The sequence below is a fragment of the Cetorhinus maximus genome, chromosome 1 (assembly GCF_964194155.1).
Source record: "Cetorhinus maximus chromosome 1, sCetMax3.hap1.1, whole genome shotgun sequence".
NCBI classification, from domain to species: domain Eukaryota; kingdom Metazoa; phylum Chordata; class Chondrichthyes; order Lamniformes; family Cetorhinidae; genus Cetorhinus; species Cetorhinus maximus.
In genome coordinates, this window is record NC_135879.1 from 216,399,975 (window position 1) to 216,420,983 (window position 21,009).

Here is a 21,009-nt window from a genome sequence, read left to right on the forward strand (position 1 = left end):
AGAGGAAACTGCATTGGGAGCAATGAATGCAGTAGACCAAGTTGAAGGAAGTGCAAGTGAAATGCTGCTTCACTTGAAAGGAGTGTTTGGGCCCTTGGACGGTGAGGAGAGGGGAAGTGAAGGGGCAGGTGTTGCATCTTCTGCAGTTGCATGGGAAGGTGCCCTTTTAGTATTTTAGCCCTTTTAGTATTCCCCCACCCCCATTAGAGCTATCTGTACCTTGTCTGTCCTGCTTTCTACTCTTAATTAGCACATTCCTTTAGATAATATCACCACCTTCAACACCTCTTTGTCCTTTTGTCTGTGACATCTTTTGGTTATCTCCACCTATTACTGGCTGCTTGTCCCAACAACCACCTCCACCACTCCCCCCGCCCCCCCCACCTTAAACCAGCTTATATTTCACCCCTTTCCTATTTTTACTTAGTTCTGTTGAAGGGTCATGAGGACTCGAAACGTCAACTGTGCTCTCCTCCGCCGTTGCTGCCAGACCTGCTGAGTTTTTCCAGGTATTTCTGTTTCTGTTTTTGTTTTGGATTTCCAGCATCCGCAGTTTTTTGCTTTTATCGAGGTGTTGACAGTGGTGATATTAGCTAAGGAATGTGCTAATAGGTGACATTAAGGGTAGAAAGCAGGACGAGCAAGGTACAGATGGCCCTAGTGGGGGTGGGGTAGGGGGAAGGGATCGAAATAGGCTAAAAGATAGAGATAAAACAATAGATGGAAATAAATTTAAAAATAATGGAAATAGCTGGGAAAAGAAAAATCTATATAAATTATTGGAAAAAGGGTGATCGGAAATGTGGTGGGGATGGAGGAGAGAGTTCATGATCTAAAGAGATTTCCAAAGACTCATAACCCTCTGAGTGAAAACCTTTCTCTTCATGTCTGTTTTAAATGGGCGACCCCTTATTTTTAAACTGTGACCCTTAGTTCTAGATTCTCCCACAAGAGGAAACAACCTCTCCACATCCACCCTCTCAACACCCCTCAGGATCTTTTTGCTTTCGCTTTTATCCTCTCAGGATCTTATATGTTTCAATCAAGTCATCTCTTACTCTTCTAAACTCCAGCGGATACAAGCCTAGTTTGTCCAGCCTTTCCTCATAAGACAACCCACCCATTCCAGGTAAACCTTCTCTGAACTGCTTCCAACGCATTTATATCCTTCCTTAACTAAGGTGACCAATACTGTACCCAGTACTCCAAATCTGGTCTCACTAGTGCTCTGTATAACTGAAGCATAACCTCCCTACTTATGTAATCAATTCCCCTCGCAATAAATGATAACATTCTATTAGCTTTCCTAATTACTTGCTGTACTTGCATACTAACCTTTTGTGATTGTAATGAAAGGATTTTACAGTATTACTCCCCTGCCTTTTCCAAGTAGCCCTGCACATTTTTCCTTTTCAGATAGTTATCCAATTCTTTTTTGAAAGCCTCACTTGACCCTCCCTCTAGCACACTCTCAGGCAGTGCATTCCAGAACTTAACACAGATACTTTTAAGGGGAAACACATGAGGGAGAAAATAGACACGCTGATAGAGTAAAGATGAGAAGGGCTGGAGGAGGCTCATGTGGGACATAAATGCTGGCATAGACAGGTGGGGTCAAATGGACTGTTTCTGTACTATAGACTGAACGTACTTCTATGCTGCTCAACTCTCAAGGCTTACACATAATGGTCAGATACATGGCCAAAGGAGGTCTGATAATGCCCTGGGCTGCACATCGGTAAGAGACAGTCCCTTCTAGAGAGGAGGGAGGAGAGAAATAAACACTGCCTTTCACATCAGTGAAGCAAAATGAGAATGTGTAACTGAAACACATAGCTCAGGATCGCAGCATCTGATTTTAAAATTAATAAAATCTTGCATAAGCATACACATACTGTTGTTCAACAGTAGGGGGGAACAACAGCAGGAGTGGGGAGGTGGTGGTGGTGGTGGTGGTGGTGGTGGCGGCGGCAGTGTAGTGGTATTGTTGCTGGACTAGTAATCCAGAGACCCAGGGTAATCTCAGGAGACCCAGGTTCAAATCCCATCACGGCAGACTAATGATGATCATGAAGCCATTGCCAATTGTCATAAAAACCCATTTGGTTCACTTGTCCTTACCTGGTCTAGCCTACAGGTGACTCCAGACCCACAGCAATGTGTTTGAGCCTTAAATGCCCAAGCAAGACACTCAGTTGTATCAAACTGTTAAAAAGCCTTAAAGGAATGAAACCAGACAGACCACCTGACATCAACCTAGGCACCAGAAATGACAACAGCAAACTCAGCTCTATTGACCTTGCAACATCCTCTTTACCAGCATCTGGGGGCTAGTGCCAAAATTGAGAGAGCTGTCTCACAGATTTGTCAAGCAACAGCCTCATGGAATCATACCTTACAGATAATGTCCCAAACACCACCATCACCATGCCTGGGTGTGTCCTGTTCCACCAGCAGGACTAACCCAGCAGAGGTGGCGACAGTGGTAAACAGTGAGGGGGGAATTGCTCTGGGAGTCTTGAACATCAACTTCAGACACTATGAAGTTTCATGGCATCAGGTCAAACATGGGCAAGGAACCTCCTACTGATTACCACATACTGCCACCCACAGCTGATGAATCAGTGCACCTCCACGTTGAACCTCACTTGGAGGGAGAACTGAGGGTGACAAGGACGCAGAATGTACTCTGGCTGAGGGACTTCAATGTCCATCTCCAAGAGTGGCTCGACAGTACCACTACTGACCGAGCTGGTCAAGTCCTAAATGACATAGCTGCCAGACTGTGTCTGCAGCAGGTGGTGAGGGAACCAACAAGAGGGAAAAACTTACTTGGCCTCATCCTCATCAACCTGCCTGCCGCAGATGCATCTGTCCATGACAGTATGGTGGGAGAGACCACCCACCACACAGTCCTTGTGGAGATGAAGTCCTGTCTTCACATTGAGGATACCCTCCATCATGTTGTGTGTCACTACCACCGTGCTAAATGGGACAGATTTTGAACAGATCTAGCAACTCAAGACTGGGCCTCCATGAGGCGCTGTGGGCCATCAGCAGCAGTAGAATTGTATTCAACCACACCTGTAATCTCATGGCCCAGCATATCCCCCACTCTACCATTACCACCAAGCCAGGGGATCACCCTCATTCAAATAAAAGTGCAGGAGAGCATGCCAGTAGCAGCACCAGGCATTGCTAAAAATGAGGTGTCCACCTGGTGAAGCTAGAACACAGGACTACTTGCATGCCAAACAGCATAAGCAGCAAGTGACAGACAGAGCTAAGCAATCCCACAATCAATGGATCAGATCTAAGCTCTGCAGTCCTGCCACTTTCAGTTGTGAATGGTGGTGGACAATTAAACAACTCACTAGAGGAGGAGGCTCCATAAATATCCCCATCCTCAATGATGGGGGAGCCCAGCACATCAGTGCAAAAGATAAGGCTGAAGCATTTGCTACAGTCTTCAGCCAGAAATGCTGAGTGGATGATCCATCTTGGCCTCCTCCGGAGGTCCCCAGCATCACAGAGGCCAGTCTTCAGCCAATTCGATTCACTCCACGTGATATCAAGAAACGGCTGAAGGCACTGGATACAACAAGAGCCATGGGCCCTGACAATATTCCGGCAATAGTACTGAAGACTTGTGCTTCAGAACTTGCCACGCCCCTAACCAAGCTGTTCCAGTAAAGCTACAACACAGGCTTCTACCTGGCAATATGGAAAATTTCCCAGCTATGTCCTGTACACAAAAAGCAAGACAAATCGAATACAGCCAATTACCTCCCTATTAGTCTACTCTTGATCATCAGTAAAGTGATGGAAGGGGTCATCTATAGTGCTATCAAGGGGCACTTGTTTAGCATTAACTTGCTCACTGATGCTCATTTTGGGCTCTGCCAGGACCACTCAGTTCCTGACCTCATTAGAGCCTTGGTTCAAACATGGACAAAAGAGCTGAACTCCAGAAATGAGGTGAGAGTTACTGCTCTTGACATCAAGGCAGCATTTGACTGAATGTGGCATCAAGGAGCCCTAGCAAAACTGGAGTCAATGGGAATCAGGGGCAAAACTCTCCGCTGGTTGGAGTCATACCTAGCACAAAGGAAGATGGTTGTGGTTGTTGGAGGTCAGTCATCTCAGCTCCAGGACATCATTGCAGGAGTTCCTCAGGATAGGGTGCTCAGCCCAAACATCTTAGCTGATTCATCAATGACCTTCTTTCCATCATAAGGTCAGAAGTGGGGATGTTCGCTGATGATCGCACAATGTTCAGCACCATTCGCAACTCCTCAGATACAGAAGCAGTCCATGTCCAAATGCAGCAAGACCTGGACAACATTTGGGTTTGGGCTGACAAGTGGCAAATAATATTTGCGCCACACAAGTGCCAGGAAATGACCATCTCCAACAAGAGAGAATCCAACCATCGCCCCTTGACATTCAATGGCATTACTATCGCTGAATCCTCCGCTATCAACATCCTAGAGGGTTACCATTGACAAGAAACTGAACTGGACTAGCCATATAAATACTGTGACTACAAGAGCATGTCAGGGGCTAGGAATCCTGTGATGAGTAACTCACCTCCTGACTCCCCAAAGCCTGTCCACAATCTAGAAGGCACAAGTCAGGAGTGTGATGGAATACTCCCCACTCCCCTGGATGAGTGCAGCTCCCACAACACTCAAAGCTCGACACCGTCCAGGACAGAGTAGTCGGCTGGATTAGCACCACATCCACAAACATTCACTCCCTCCACCACCGATGCACAGTAGCAGCAGTGTGTGCCATCTACAAGATGCACTGCAGAAACACACCAAAGCTCCTTAGACAGCACCGTCCAAACCCACGACCATGACCATCTAGAAGGACAAAGGCGGAAGACACATGGGAACACCACCAGGTGGAAGTTCCCCTCCAAGTCACTCAGTATTCTGACTTGGAAATATATCGCTGTTCCTTCACTGTCGCTGGGTCAAAATCCTGGAATTCCCTCCCTAACAGCACTGTGGGTGTACCTTCACGACGTGGACTGCAGCTCAACACCACCTCCTCAAGGGCAGTTAGGGACGGGCAATAAATGCTGGCCCAGCCAGCGAAGCCCACATCCCATGAACGAATGAAAAAAAAAACAGTTACTATTCCTCAGACTGTTGTACTGACATCCTGTGCGAACGAAATCCAATTTAAAACACACCCAGCAAAGTGCTGCAATAAAAACAGAAAATGCTGGAAAAACTCAGCACGTCTGGCAGCCTCCGTGGAGAGGGAAACAGAGTTAACGTTTCGAGTCCATGTGACTCTTCTTCAGAGCTTTCAGCAAAGTACTGCTTTGAATCAAGATTAGAATGTAAAGTACTCATGTTACGTCACCAGTTCCACGCAGATTTTCGAATGACAAAGATTTGTACAATAGGGTGAGTGATTTATACAGCATAAAGAAACGAGGAGAAAAACAAACGTGTACGACAACACACACACACATACACACACACAAAAATCCCGCTCATTCCATTAGCATGAATATTTGACTCTGGCAGAATAGGCTGGAAAACAAACAGCACAAAGCTCCCAAGTAGCCCATTCACACACTGAACACTGAGTGGTTTCAGAGGTACTGTTCTGTGGTTAAAGCGTCCAAGCATGTTGTTGGAATACAGCATGAAAGGAGTTTGATCCACTGTTGATTAAGATGTTACCAACCCACATTACAGAGTCTGGGACCCTGTCAACACCACTACCCACATAAAGAGAGAGAGAGAGAGAGAGAGAGCGAGAGAGAGAATGTGCGGTCAGCCCAACTAAAGACCTGAAGAAACTGAGAAAGTCACTTAGATGTCAATTAGAGCTTTAAAAACTAAGGAAACGAAACAAATAACGCTGGACATTTGCTCGCTAGCAGCTGAAAATAGAATAAAAGGTGGGTTGATATTTTCAGTGTAGGATTGGTAACAGAGTTTATGAAGGGAATATACTCAGCATGCTCACTTTTCCCAGATGTCAATGAACCCTGTTGCCTAGTTCCAGCGTTTTCCATTTTTTAAAAAAAGATTTAGATTCCCAGAGTCATGGTTGCTCTTCTTTTCATTTAAAAAAATACTCGGTGCCCAGGTTTAATTAAAAGCTCGGTTGCTGTCAGGATTTTAATCTTTGGACAAACAGAAATTGTACTTTGTAAAAAAGGGAGTGGTTGGTCGAAACCAAACACAGGGCTTAAAATAGACTGGAAAAAGTTCCAGAAAAGGTGACACGAAATATGCCCTGAAGAGTAATTGACCAGAAAACTGGTACTATTAGGAAAGCTAACCACCCCCCCCACCAATAACTAGCGATGCCACTTCCCCCACGCACAAAACAAAAAGATTTTGGGAATTTGGGGGAAGATAAGGAGTTAAAATATAAATTATACGGTAATATTTCAGAGAGAGCGCAGGGACAGAAACGCCTAGGAATTTGCATACACAAATTTTTGAACGTGGCAGAACACGTTGACAAAGCTTTTAAAAAAGCTTGACTTTATAAATAGAGGCACATAATAAAAAATAAGGCAGCGAGATTCTGGTTTATTCTGGCAGCTAAATCACTGCTTAGACATCAGTTTGGAGCATTGTGTCCAATTCTGAGCTCAGCGCTTCAGAAAGCATGGCAAGGTTTATGGGGAGGCGGCACAGGAGGTTTGCCAGAATGGTATTACAAAAAGAAAGAATATTATAAAAAGATGATAAAAGAAAGACGTGCATTTATATAGCGCCTTTCACAACCACCAAACTCTCAAAGTGCTTCCCAGCCATTGAAATACTTTTGGAGTGCAGTCAATGTTGAAGTGGAGGTAATGCAGCAGCCAAATTTGAGCACAGCAAGTTCCCACAAACAGCTATGTGACAATGACCGGATCATCTTATTTTTATGATGTTGATTGAGGGTTAAATATCGGTCAGGCCCCCTGCCCTTCTTCCAAATAGTGCCATGGGATCTTTTACATCCACCTGAGAGAGCAGACAGGGCCTCAGTTTAATGTCTCATTCACAAAACAGAACCTCTGACAGTGCGGCACTCCACTGGCACGTCAACCTTGATTTTTCAGGCTCAAGCCCTGGAATGGGACTTGAACTCAGAACCTGGTGTCTTGGGAAAACAAAAAGCAAGAGCGCTATCAACTCAACCGGGTACTGACACCATCAAACAATACCCGCTCCCTTCTCCATAGAGGACACAGATTCAAGATCATTGACACCAAAAAAAAAAGTGGCGAAGGGGAATCGGATATATACGCAAAAAAAAAGAAAACAATTGTAGGGCTTTGGGGGAATGAGGCAATTAGGTTGCTCAGAAAGCTAGCAGAGGCACGATGGGCTGAATGGCCTCCTTCTCTGCTGTACGATTCTAAGAATGGACTAAATGGACACTCCCACAATTGGCATGCCACTCTCACTGATTTTTACTAGTTTTCTGTTTGCCAGGACTGTCCTTTGCGTTGGCCAATCACGTTCTGCAGCCGGTCCTGTTTCTGTCGCCCTCTCCCCACACTCCACAACCGGGAGAGGAAAACTGGAGATAACCGGCGCTCTTCGGGCCAGTGATTCGTTAGGGAACAAAGGTCCCAATTCTGCGGCATGTAAAACCCGCGGGGCTGCCCAACGACACAGAAATGGGGCTCCCAGCAGAAGTGAAACACCAGACGTTTACATTTGAAACTTCTGAGATGGTTTCTCAGTGTAATGACAGGAGCTCAGTCAGAAATAGAATAATTGAACCAGTGAACTCATTCAATGGATTCAACCAACCCGTGCGCCCTTCCTGATTTTATCTTCATTATTGAAAGTCCTGCTTCTTTCACAAGCTCCTCCATTTCCTGTTTTTGGCTCAGTGAGTAAGGGCATTGATTGGTTTGATACTGGCTCGGCGGCATCTGGAAGGTCCCACGTTCAATGCTAGCTCTATGCTACAAGCCCCCCCTCTATAAGTCAATAGACTTGCCAACACTTGTGGTCTCGGTGATCCCTTGGGTGGGGCGAGATGACGGAGAGCTGCTGGTCCCAGCCAGAATCAGGAGAGATTCACAAATATGCTTGCAGGCTGGCTAGAGATCTATGGCTCTGCTTGTCCGGAGCAATCGTGCCAGTGTCATTTTTACTGTCGACTCGCACTTTGGTGGGTTCATTTTAGGTGATTGGCTAGTTGAATTCTCATGAGCTATAGTGGGCCGCCACAATAGGAGAAGTTAATCATTGATATTTGGCGGGAATGGTGTCTCAATTTAAATTAAAGACTTGAAGTGAAAGGTCAAAGTATAAAGGGCAGGAAAGCGCCGGCAGTGAAAAGACTGGGGGAGAAGGTAAATCAAGCATTTGAAACAGCCTCTCCTTCATTGCTCCTCTAAGAAGTAGTTCAGGGCTTCGTAAATAACAAATTGATTTGAAGTGCAGTGTGTGGTTATCGTGCACACAAATGCGTAGCAACTTTACCACTCACATTTCTCCACATATAGGTGATCAGGTATAACAAACGGTGTTTTAATAAATGATACCCACTCCTCCTGGGTCTCTGTGCATCTTCTGCCGAGGTTATGGCATTATTTCGGTCCCAGGCTGCTGTCAAGATGGCCCTTAACGTGAAAAGAATCTCGAGTCAACAAATTCACTTCCTTTGTTTTCTGAATACTTTGGGGTTAACAGTTTTGTTATATTTTATTTTCTCGTGTTAACAAACAGCCTGTGCACTGGGGTCCAAACCTTTTTTGGAGTGGAGAGGGGCAAGAGGGCTTGGCGATGAGAGAGGAGGCTGGGAAATTGGGGGGGAAAGGGTTGAGGACTGGATGTTACTTTGCCAGACAAGTTTTCAATCTCAGTGAAATTCTCTCTTTTTTTTTAGAAAAAAAGTGATCCTCAGCCTGCCCTGAGCAGTTTAAAAAAAAAATCAGTGCCATGGTTGAAAAGAAATGAAACATTAAAAAGTGTGTAACTCCTGCAAATGAATGCCCTGAGATGGTGAAGTCAGCAATTTGCAAAGCAGAATATTAACTGCTGCAAAAGCAAAGCATCACCACAATGAACAGCCAGCTGTGCTCCTGCTAATATCGTGTCAAAAGTGTCTTGCCACAATCTGAATCATCAACTAATCAGTAACTAAAGAGACGCTAATAATAGCCACGAAGCATTCCCTCCAAAAATTAAATACCACCAACAAAAGACAAACTGTCTGCAACTGAGAAGTGACCAGGGTCTCACTTTAATCAGATAACTGCAGGATAGGCTGTGAGCTAAGCTACCCCCTCCACCCAACCATGAATTACATGGTGGAATCAAGTCTTCTTTGCATTCTCAATCTCAGAGACAAAGGCTTGCCTCTCCCAGGGAAGCCTTTCTGGAGGATTAAGCAGCTATTGTTGGCAAAACATAAATTACAACTCCTTTACAAACCACCACACCCCCTCAGCTGGGACCCTGCTCCTCAGGGACTGGCTCCAGTCCACTCCTGTTATCTCCAGGTGGATGAAGAGCTCAGCCCCGGCCCCGAAGGCAGATGGAATTCCGATCCCACTTTCCGCATCTACATCTCGCAATGAAATGGTCAAATGAAGAGTTCAGGTTCTAGCCAAAGCAAAAAGGTGCTCCAGTGAAATGAAATCCCTTCCCAGTCTCAGGAAGCCAAGACATTATTTTCGTAAAACAATTTGTGGTGAGAAAATGTCACCTCTGTCCACTAGAGGGTGCAGCTCAGTCAAAAGCTGTTGGATAACGTTCTGAGCTCACTTGATGGGCTTTATACAATTAATTATTGTATAAACATGATTGAATCATCATTAGATTGAATTTTCAAAGTCATTCTGCTCAGTTGCTTTGATGGAGCGGAGGAGTCCTTTGGGAGCTTCCTCAGGACAGAAACAACTGGTTTTAAGACCGAATTTAATGGTTATACTTATTTTCTCCCTCCCCTCCCCCTGGTTTTAAGATTGAATTAAATGGTTATACTTAATTTCTCCCTCCCCTCCCCCAAGTTTTAAGACTGGATTTAATGGTTGATTATACTTATTTTCTTCCTCCCCCCTGGTTTTAAGAATGAATTTAATGGTTATTTACACTTATTTTCTCCCTCCCCCCTGGTTTTAAGAATGAATTTAGTGGTTATTTGTAATTATTTTCTCCCTCCCCTCCCCATAGCCTTCCTGCATCACTTACGAGTTTTCCTCAGGTAAGGTGGGTAGCTGTAGACTTGCCAATATTGAGCACCAGCATGGCTTGACTTGCCCTTTCCTCTCTCTGGGGAAGGACAGATTTACATTCTACCAGGGGCCTTTACTCCTTAACATACTGCTTGCTGTAAAATGAAAGGATAACCAAGCTCAGGGGCTGAATTCTCCAGCTAAAACCCTAGTCACATAGACTAGGGACCTTCTGGGTATCTGCTGAGTTAACTCATCCCAGTCGAGATCCGGTCAGAGGCTGGATGGGCCATATGATCTACTCCCACTCCTATTTCTTGTGTGAGGTGTGATGGAGAGGCAGCGTCTTAAGTTTGGCAGGGGGTGGGGCTGGGGGCAGGGAGGGGGTGAAGAAACCTCAGCCAGGGCTCCTGCGCATGGCCATGAGGTCTTTCTTCATTCGTGAAGTTAGACGGTGAACGTTGGCATGCTACTCATGCATGGCTCTGTATTCACTACAGCTCAGCCCAGCCCAATCCTCGTGGGACATCTACACGCGTATGTTCCAGGAGGAGACGACAGTCAGAAACAGGTACCTTAGTTAATTTCTCTACCCCAAGGACTTCAAAGGCCAAGTGTAGTGCTCCCTCAACAGCTCAGGCTGAAAGAAGAAAGAAAGATAGAAAGGTTTCTTGCCCTTGTGTAGCATCTTTCACAATATCAAGATGTCCCAAAACACTTCACAGCCAATGAAATGTAATCACTGCTGTGACATAGGAAATGGGACAGCCAATTTTTACACAGCAAGCTCCCACAAACAGCAATGTGAAAATGACCAGATAACCTGCTTTAGTGACATTGATTGAGTGATAAACACTGGCCAGAATATTAGAGAAAACTTCCCTGCCCTGTATGATTAGAGCCATGGGTTCCTTCATGTCCAGATGAGAGGACAGTGTTAACGCTCCCTCAGTACTGCACTGGAGTGTCAGTCTAGACTCTGGGGCTGGCACATTCCTGTCTGTATGGTTGAGCACCACACCTTACAGTATATTTACCCACTGATCTGTTTGAACAGTAAAAGTCAGCACTTTTGTGTTTAGAGCCATAGAAAAGTTATGGTGCAGAAAGAGGCCATTCAGCCCATCGTGTCTGCACTGGCCGAAAAGGGAAACTAGCAACTCATTTTCATCCCACTTTCCAACACCTGGTCCATAGCCTTGCTGGTCACAGATGCAGATCCAGGGATCTTTTAAATGAGTTGAGCATTGCAGCCTCAATCACCAATTTAGGCAGTGAATTCCAGATGTCCACCACCCTCTGGGTGAAAAAGCTTTTCATAACCCCCCCCTAATCCTTCCACCAATCACCTTAAATCTATGCCCCCTGATAATTAGCCCCTCAGCTAGGTGAAACAAGTCTTTCCTGCACGTCCTATCTCGGCCCCTCATAATTTTACCAGCTCTCAATCTCATACAGCAGCATGGAACTGATAGCTCAATATGTACCAGAGAACAACTTTCACCAACAATGACCTTTTAGTCAATTATAACCGCTCACTTACCATACAGTCTATTTCAAACCCTCTTTCAGTTTTTTCTGCTCTCCTCCTCCACTTGACTTCTGCTGGTGTGATTCTTTGGGCCCACCACTGCCTCATCCATGCCCATTGATAAGCTTATCTCTGACCTTGGGGAAAGGGGAGGGACCAGGAGGGGTCTATTGCAGCCCCGCCCATTCACATACAGCTACTCTCCACTTAAGTGCTCTTCCATAATGACAATGGAGAAATGAGTTGGAGGCCAGGATGCATCAAGAGCAGAACCCAGTTTGATTTTTCCACCTCCCTGACACAGGAGGTGCTAGGGCTAATTGCAGCTAAGGTCAGCTAAATCACCTTAGGGAACTGAACTTGTAATCTGGAAAAACTCAGCAGGTCTGGCAGCATCTGCGGAGAGGAGCACAGTTAACGTTTCGAGTCCGTATGACTCTTCATCAGAACTAAGTAAAACTAGAAAAGAGGTGAAATATAAACTGGCTTATTTTTCACCTCTTTTCTATTTTTACTTAGTTCTGTTGAAGAGTCATATGGACTCAAAACGTTAACTGTGCTCCTCTCCGCAGATGCTGCCAGACCTGCTGAGTTTTTCCAGGTATTTTTATTTTTGTTTTGGATTTCCAGCATCCGCAGTTTTTTGCTTTGAACTTGTAATCTTCTGGCTACTTGCACTGTGCCTTTGCCAATTGAGCAATGGGGGAACTTACAATAATGTACAAAAAGTGGTTAAGTTGTTATTTATGGCTAACGTGTACAAATTTTACAAAACCAGCTACATGTTCAAGCTTTTCACTAATTTCTCAAAGCTCAATTTGTCACTGAGTGTCAGGCATCATGTGCCAGAGGATACCTCAATAGGCGAAAAGCAGATATAACATTTTAAAAAAAGATGCATTCTACCACAGTGCGTGATGGTTGCCCACCAGTGAACTGTGCAGTGGTGTGTCTACTTTTTTCTTCCTGCTTACATCATATTTTGCTGATACGATGACTGTCCATTAGAAGTCGGAATGGTTGCAATCAGTTGGAATGCTGACTGTCCCTTTGACATGCAGGATCCCAGGTTGTTATCCAGTCCCACTTTACGGGCTGGATGCTTCTCTTCTCTGCTGGTGGTCAAGTTCCCGGGTGAAATGAATATCGGCTGCCTTGGCCCATTCCTCAATGGGTGCAAGTCCACAGCCAGTCTTATTTAATGTGTTCAATTGCGGGATGTCAGCTTCGCTGGCTGGGCCAGCATTTATTGCCCCATCCCCCTAATTGCCCTTGAGAAGGTGGTGGTGAGCCGCCTCCTTGAACGGCTGCAGAACCGCTGTTGTGTAAGAATTGGAGGTTTCGCACTGTCGCAGCAATAGTGCTCTTTTAACGTTGGGGAAAAATAGAGGCAACTTCAAAATATGTCATGCCTGACCTTAAGAGCGCTCAAAGTGCTCAAATGAGGAATTGTCCCACTTGCACAACTGATCGCCCTTCACCCAAGAAGAATGTCGATTAGGGGTGGAGTTTTTGAGATAACTATGGCAACACAATTTTCAGCAATCCAATGGTTGCTCATTTTACCTTCTCACCTACATTCTTTTCAAGGAGTAGGCCTCATTTAATCTTATCCAGTTTTTGAGTACACACATTGCTAACAAACAATAGGAATGCAGACAGGGGAACTGTAATCTCCAGGTATCTCGGTATTGTTTCAGTTAAATGCCAAACTGTTCTAATCCAGGTATTATTGTGAAGGCCAGATAATTGTAGCTGGTTGGTGCACTGAGAGGTCATGTTGATCTCAGCCGAATCTGCTCTCATCCTTTAGTTTATTTCTGCTCTGCCAGACGCTAGCAGCTCGATGTTCTGCTGGTACCATAAAAAAATTACCATTACTGGTGGGCTGACTTCATTCCTGCCCCCTTTCTTTTAACTTATGCTAAAAGGACCTTTCTTTAAAAGAGTGTTGGTTTTGATTTCAGTTGAAATTATGAAGGGATTTTCTTTGCTTTTCCACTTTTGTCCTTCAGTTGACGTTTCTTGCTCAGGTTCAGTTCTATGGGTATTTCAAGAGATGGCCATACTTCACTTGCTAATTCAGGCGGTGAGTGCCGGAAGGCTATTCGACTCTGGAGGGGTTGTTCTCAGCTGATATTCACACAAATGCATGTCATAGTAATGACAGCACAGAAACGGGCCATTCGGCCCAACTGGTCAGTGTCAGTGCTTATGCTTCCCATCTACCCATACTCAATCTTACCCTATCACCAATTCCTTTCTCCCTGATGTACTTATCTAGCTTCCCCTTAAATGCATCCAGGAGACGGGATATCACATTATCCAGGAAAAGCTGCTGGTCAGCAGTCAGCGGTGGGATCCTTAGCTAACATCACCCCTCCCCCCAAAGGCCAATTGTAATTGCCCCTTCTGCAAATGGAGGATCAACTACCACCTTCACCTGGTAGGTATTGTTCTGATCCGAAATGTACTGAAAGGGCAGTGTAAGCAGATTGAGTAATAACTTCCAAAAAGGAATAGGATCGATACCTGAAGTGGAAGACGTTACAAGGCTATGAGGAAAGAGCATTGGAGTAGGATAATTAGATTACTCTATTAACGAGTCGGCAGAGGCATGATGGGCTGAATGGTCTTCTTCTCTGTGCTGTGACATTCAATGATACTGGTATCATAGAATGGGTATTGTAACCCCAACACTCAAGTTTTTTACAACAAAAACAGACACTACTTAAAATGAAAGTTTTTTTTATCATGAAGCTAAACCTAAATTACATTTTGTTAATAATATAAACAGCAGAATTATGTGGACAACGGACCCAAAATTCCACTTTATCTCCTGGCCCCATCATGAAGGGCTGAACCTGAGTTCATAGGGATAATCCCTATATATCCCTATCCCGCTATAGGGAGGAGATTATGAAATTCCCATGGAGGGAGGGGGAAAAGGGTCGGATCCTCTACCCCTGCCTATCTATGGCTGGGAGACATATTTGAAGGAGTTCCCAGGCCTCCCTAGAAATTCTGCCCCATACCTAACCGGACCAGGCAGATGATAGCAGCTGTAGGTTCTGTTACATGTATTTGAAAGGCCCCTAGATGCATGAGAGAAAAGGAAGCTGAGGGGGTCAATAACTTTGCAAAGACATGCAGTTGCTCTTTTATGAACTGAGGAGTTGCGCAGTTCTTTCTCCGATAGGCCGTCGTGAAACCTCCCCTGTTGCACCCACCTTGAATGTGCTATTAGCTGTGTCCCCGCAGTTTGGAACAGAATAAGCACCTCTCTTTGTTACATTTCTGCCATTGGAAGTAGGTCTACTGAAATTTTGGTCCAAAATTTACTTTTGTTTATTGACTCCTAAATTAAATCCAAGGAGTAAGAGTTCTTCCAGTTGTGTATGTGAAGACTTCTGCTGCTCAATACTTTTGTCAAAATCTTGAGCATGCGATCCAGCTCATGGTTTCACTAGACACGCCAAAAAGATCTGCACTGATGCATTTGCAACACCGATACTCAGTGACCCAACCTGACTGCTAACTCCAATCTTGGATGTGTAAGAAAGTTGCACTCCTGAGAAATACTGAAAAAATAAGTTTCCAGTGCTTTAAGTGCCAGTCTTATTACACACAAGGCAACATGCTCTCCAGTAGTGTAAGCCTAGCCACTTGGGCATCACTAGTATCAAACAGGCAATGTCCACACAATTAAGCTTGATTTACATTGTAGAGAAACAGTTTAGGTAAGGGTGGGCTAGCCCTGACTGTGGAACCTGCTCCTTAAAACTTATCTCTTTGACCAACCACCTGTCCTAATATCTCAGGTGGCTCAATATCAAATTTTTGTTGGATTCCACTCCTGTGAAGCACCTTGGGATGTTTTACTATGTTAACAGTGCTATATAAATGTAAGCTGTTGTTGCTGAATGTAAAAATTTGGCACAAGCGAATGGCAAACCTAGTGTAAACTTGCCAGATTCAATTAAGGTGCAGGAGAGAGGGGAAAATAATTAGATTGTTCCCACTCACTGGCCTCAGCGAGTGTGGCAAGCTCACTTGGCAGTTGTCATCAGCTGTGTCAGACCTGCAAGAAAGGAGGAAAAAGATTTGCACTTACTATGCTTGGTTGTGGCAATGCCTATTTTCTACAAAGTGACCAACCAAAAGTTGGGACCTATGGTGACACTAAGGAAAACATCACCCATAAAGCACTGGCTCACCCAGGCATGTACACAATGGTGCAGTCACAAATACTAATGTGTGAATGTATGTACACAACAGCTGCTCGGGTAGCCACTCAATAGGTCAGGGGATGAGGTGTGTAATTTGCTGAGGCAGTCATGTGGGTTAGCATGCCGCTATATTTTGCGTGTTTCCATTAGCTGGTGCTGTGTACAACATGACCAGCCCTATGGGAAAGCGGAATGACCTTTACTTCGCTCCTCCCATCAAAATTCAATTATACCCAGCCAGGCAACAGAATCAAAAGTTTAATACATACCGGCAGAGAAAAAACTGCAACTAATCAAACACATTTCAGTACTGATGTTGTGACTATTATCACAAGAGCTTGGAAATTACTGGCCATATATGCAGGTGTATGCTTAGCACGTTCATCTATTTTAACCCAGGGCTTCACCCATTTATTTTAAATAGGTTTGCACTCTTGTCATAACAGCATACCAGCAAATGTCTGCATTAGGTGCTGATAGGCCAGTGCTCGTTTCCAAGTTTGTGATGTTTTTACAGAACAACCTTCATTTTTTCCAAAAAAAAAGTATTTTGTGGTTGACTGACTAGATTCATACACACGAATTAGGAGCAGGAGTAGGCCATTTGGCCCCTCAAGCCTGCTCCGCCATTCAATAAGATCATGGCTGATCTGATTGTGACCTCAATGCCTCTCTCCCATCTACCCCCAATACCCTTTGACTCCCTTGTTAGTCAAGAATCTATCTACCTCTGTCTTAAAAATATTCACTGACCACTGCTCTCTGGGGGAAGGGAGTTTCACTGGCTCCATATCTCCATCTTAAGTGGGAGACCCCTTATTTTTAAACTGTGTCCCCTAGTTCTAGTCTCTCCCACATGGGGAAACATCCTCTCAGCATCCACCCTGCCAAGTCTCCTCAGGATTTTGTATGTTTCAATAAGATCGCCTCTCATTCTTCTAAACTCCAATAGATACAGAAGTGTTCTGGGCAGAAGATTTATCAGAGCTGACAGGTCTAATCTCCTGTCTGCTACCTTTTTGAGGTGCCTCAATGGATTGCCTGTGTCATGTTAGCTAAAGTTCCTGAGCTGCTCTGAACAGTCTCACCTCTTATTTGACTGACAAGAGAAACTTCTCGACTGGGAAAGTGGTTAGAGTGTGGAACTCGCTGCCACATGGTGTTGTTGAGGTGAATCGAGTAGATGCAATTAAGGGGAAGCTTGGTGAGCACCGGAGGGAAAAAGGAATAGAAGCACCTGTTGACAGGGTGAAATGAAATAGGGTGGGAAGAGGCTTGTGTGAAGCAGAAACACGGCCGTAGATCTGTTGGGCCAAACTGCCTGTTTCTGTGCCGTAAACTCATTGTAGCTCTCTGTAATCACAAAACCAGATTTCAAGGAAGTGAACTTTTACCAGGTGTTAAGAGGCTCAGGCTCACATTCTACTCTATAAAATGGGCCAGATTTAGAGCAGAATCTGGGTCACACATTGTTACCTCAGGTCCTGGAATGGGAATAGGATCAAATGAGTGGATTCTTCACAGTTCCTCCAATGTCAAATTCCCCCACTTGCCTAATGTTTTTATTCTAATCCAACATCACGATGACCCAAGAGGTCAAATTCACTTTAGCGTGCCTCTGTTTTAACTGACAGAGCTTACCAAAATATATCAGAACTTTACTTTTTATAGCCTGCCCATAATCAGTAGGGTTGCTAGAGTTTAATGCAATGGTGAATTTGTACATAAAATTAATAAAGTTGTTATTTTTAAATAGAAGAGGTTTTTTGTAAAAAAAAACGCAAAGAGGCTGGAAATTCATCTCAGGCGATGGCACAGAACGGGTGGTATGGGATTGGCTGCCCGTTGTACAGTGCTTGATATTCAGATCCATTGCAGTCAATGGAATTAAATTTCAGATGCTGCATGGAACAGGCGGTCAACCTGATAACGCCAGTTCTGTGCTACCGCCTGAGATGAATTTCTAGCTGCACCAAGTTTTATTTTATCTTTCTGCATTGTTATTTATCGACCTCACAATCCTCCAGTTAAGCCCGTTTAAGAGGTCAATAATGCAAACAGCACATCACTTTAACTCCTTCGTTGCTATGGCAATATGGCTATGCCAAGACAGCCCAGACCTTAGTTGGGACTGTAACACGCTTACATTTAGCGTTTTATTATATCAACAAGTTCCTACACAATATGATGCAGTGCAATTATAAGAAATAATCATAAAAAAAAACTATGAATAAGCACCAAGCTGCAAAGAAAACCATATTCTGAGGGGGAAGGGGTAAAAGTTTGTGTTTAGTCAGGCACAACCTCACACACCCTCATACACATCCACTCACCTACAAAAATAAAGAAATGACTGTTCTGTAAGCAACTTTACCCGAAGGTTTTAACGAAGAGATTTTAGAAGAGAACTTTACGGTTTTAAAACAGGAGGAAAATATTCCATCGCGTCATTGCTCTACATTGATGGCACTGAAGGACGCCTCTCCCACACTTATCAAAATTCCACTTCTTTTTCCCAGCCAAAATAAACCAGTGTGCTGTTCTTATGCAATGTGACCAGCAGGCAAAGTGCCCTGAGTTTCTGCAGCTCCTTCAGTGTTTGAAGAAGAAAAAAAAATCAGAAACAGACGAAAGAAACAAGGATTGGGTTTCACAGAATCCTACCTCACTTCTAACACCGTGTGGTCATGAAGTTGATTCAAACGTGTTAATCCTCCGCAGAACTCAGCAGTCAAGTGATAGTAACCCGACTCTGGCAATTAAAGCTTTCTTCTTCTTCTCTCTCTCTCTCTCTCCTCTCACCCAGCTCCCTCTGACAGAGCAGCTTCTCTGCCTGACATCACTGCTCGGTTCTCTCCTCTCCGCACAGCAACCTTTCGTCCAGTCACTCGCTGTGAGCTGTGCTGCTGCTGCTGATGCGGAGTGTGAGATCACACTGTTAGCGTGGGCAGAGGAACTGGACTCGGTGCAATCTGCACTTCGGAGCTGGGATGAGGCAGAAGCTGTCCTTTTGCATTCCATTTACTCTCTGGTGGAATGTACAGAAACCTCTTGCCTTATCCCGCCCGTCCTTCAATGTAGACCCAGTTTGTACATATCTAATTCATTTAAATTGTGAGATGATGCATTTTCCCCTCTTGTCTGGAGGTGTCAGCTGTGGCTCAGTTCATAGCACCCTTGCCTTTGAATCAGAGGGTTGTGGGTTCATGTCCCACTCCTGGAAAACCAGGAACTGTGATTGTACTCGAAAGAAGTTGCAATCTGTGACTGTTGATAACTCGAAAGAGTTTCCCCCTCTTGTCTCTGTACTTGACGAGGTGGCATTAGCACACACCATATACCAGAATGAACTGTTAATGACAGCAGCTAATGGTGGTTTCGTGGCACTGAGCACACGATTCCCAAAATGTAACATGATTCTTATTTTAAAATAGTGAGGGAAAAAAATCCCTTCAGTCAAGTACCGGCCGCTGGAGGTTCCAACTCACTTAATTTACTTTTCTTTATCTTGCCTGTCTTTCTGCCAGTTTGCCTTCTTCCCCGGTGTGTGCTTGGCTCCTCGTTGGTGTATAGTGACACAGCTCCTCTCTACTTTCATGCCCAAGTGGCCTTCTGGGCACCCCAGTGCTGACAGTGCTATTCAGCTGTGAAAGGCATCACAACCTCGCCCGATCCTGTCCTCAATCGGCTGAAGTTTACTAGCCGATGGTCAGGAGAGAAAAGCTGACCGATATTCCACCCCCCAGGACTGATAGAGGTCAATGCTAATGTGCTGTGAGTGAGTTAATTCAGCACAGACCAGCAATCGAACCCCAGCACTCAAGAGATTATAATCATGAGGGTTAAATCCTGCCCACATCACTGTTGCCATTTGATAGCATCAGCTGGGTGCCGGGTTTATACAGGAACTCGCATATAAATAATCAAAATATCTGGCATTGATATTGAACCTTATTTCAAAATGTCTAAGAAAAATTGGTTCAGTGAATTAGCTTGCAGTTATATAGTGCCTGTCACATCCTCAGCATGCCACAAAGTGGCAAAGATTCAAGATAAGTGGCAGAAGGTGTAGGGGGGACACGAGGAAGAACTTTTTCACGCAGAGGGTAGTGGGTGCCTGGAATTCGCTGCCCAAGTTGGTGGTAGAGGCAGAAACTTTAAACTCTTTTAAAAAGTACCTGGATCTGCACCTAAAGTGCTGTAAGCTGCAGGGCTATGGGCCGGGTGCAGGGAGGTGGGATTAGCAAGGGCACCTGGGTGTCCTCGGGCTGGCATGGACAAGATGGGCCGAATGGCTGTAACTTTTCTATGGTTTCTACTACTGATGAACTAACCCATCTCATCCCTTTGCAAATATTGGTGCATCTGCCCTGGCTCAGTGGCAGAACTTTTGTTTCTGAGTCAGAGAGTTGTGGGTTCAAGCCACAACAAGAACTTACATTTATATAGCACCTTTAATGTAGCAAAATGTCCCAGGGTACTTCACAGGGAAGAATATCAAATGAAATTTGAGACCGAGCCACATAAAGAGAGATTCGGAGAGGTGGTCAAAAGTTTGGTTAAAAAGGCAGGTTTTAAAGAGCGCCTTAAAGATGGAGAGAGAGATTTGGGGACTGGCCTCCAGAGTTTAGGGCCTAGGCAGCTGAAAGCACAGCCACAAATCGTGCAGACACTAAAATCTGGAATGCGTAATAGGTCAGAATTGAAGGGGCGCAGATATCTCAGAGGGTTGTTGGGCTGGTGGCAGTCACAGAGAAAGAAGTGGGGAGATTATGAAGCAATTGGAAGCATGGATGAGAATTTTAAAAACGAGGTGCTGCTGGTCAGGGAGCCAATGTGGGTCAGCAGGCTCAGGGGTCATGGGTGAACAGGATTTGACACAAGCTAGGACACAAACAGAGAGTTTTGACTTAGAGTTTACAGAGGAAGCAAGGTGTGAGGTCAATTAGGATTGGATTAGCGACTCCAAAGACTTGGGCACATCATTTAAAATGACACTTCAGTGCAGTAGTGAATGAGCATTGTCAAAGGTGCTGATTTTTGATCAGGCATAAACTGAGATCAACCCCCTGCAGCTCCCC

General features: G+C 44.7%; 1 protein-coding gene across 5 annotated transcripts in view; it reads right to left on the reverse strand.

Moving 5' to 3' along the window:
* The window catches only part of fgfr3 (fibroblast growth factor receptor 3), a 167,732-nt gene extending 149,009 nt beyond the window's left edge, over window positions 1-18,723 (reverse strand). For all 5 annotated transcript variants that reach the window (XM_078553126.1, XM_078553118.1, XM_078553134.1 and 2 more), the window contains exon 1: window positions 18,593-18,723. The gene's annotated coding sequence lies outside the window, so the exon portion shown is untranslated. The remainder of the gene's footprint in view (window positions 1-18,592) is intronic.
* Between the last annotated feature and the right edge of the window lie 2,286 nt (window positions 18,724-21,009).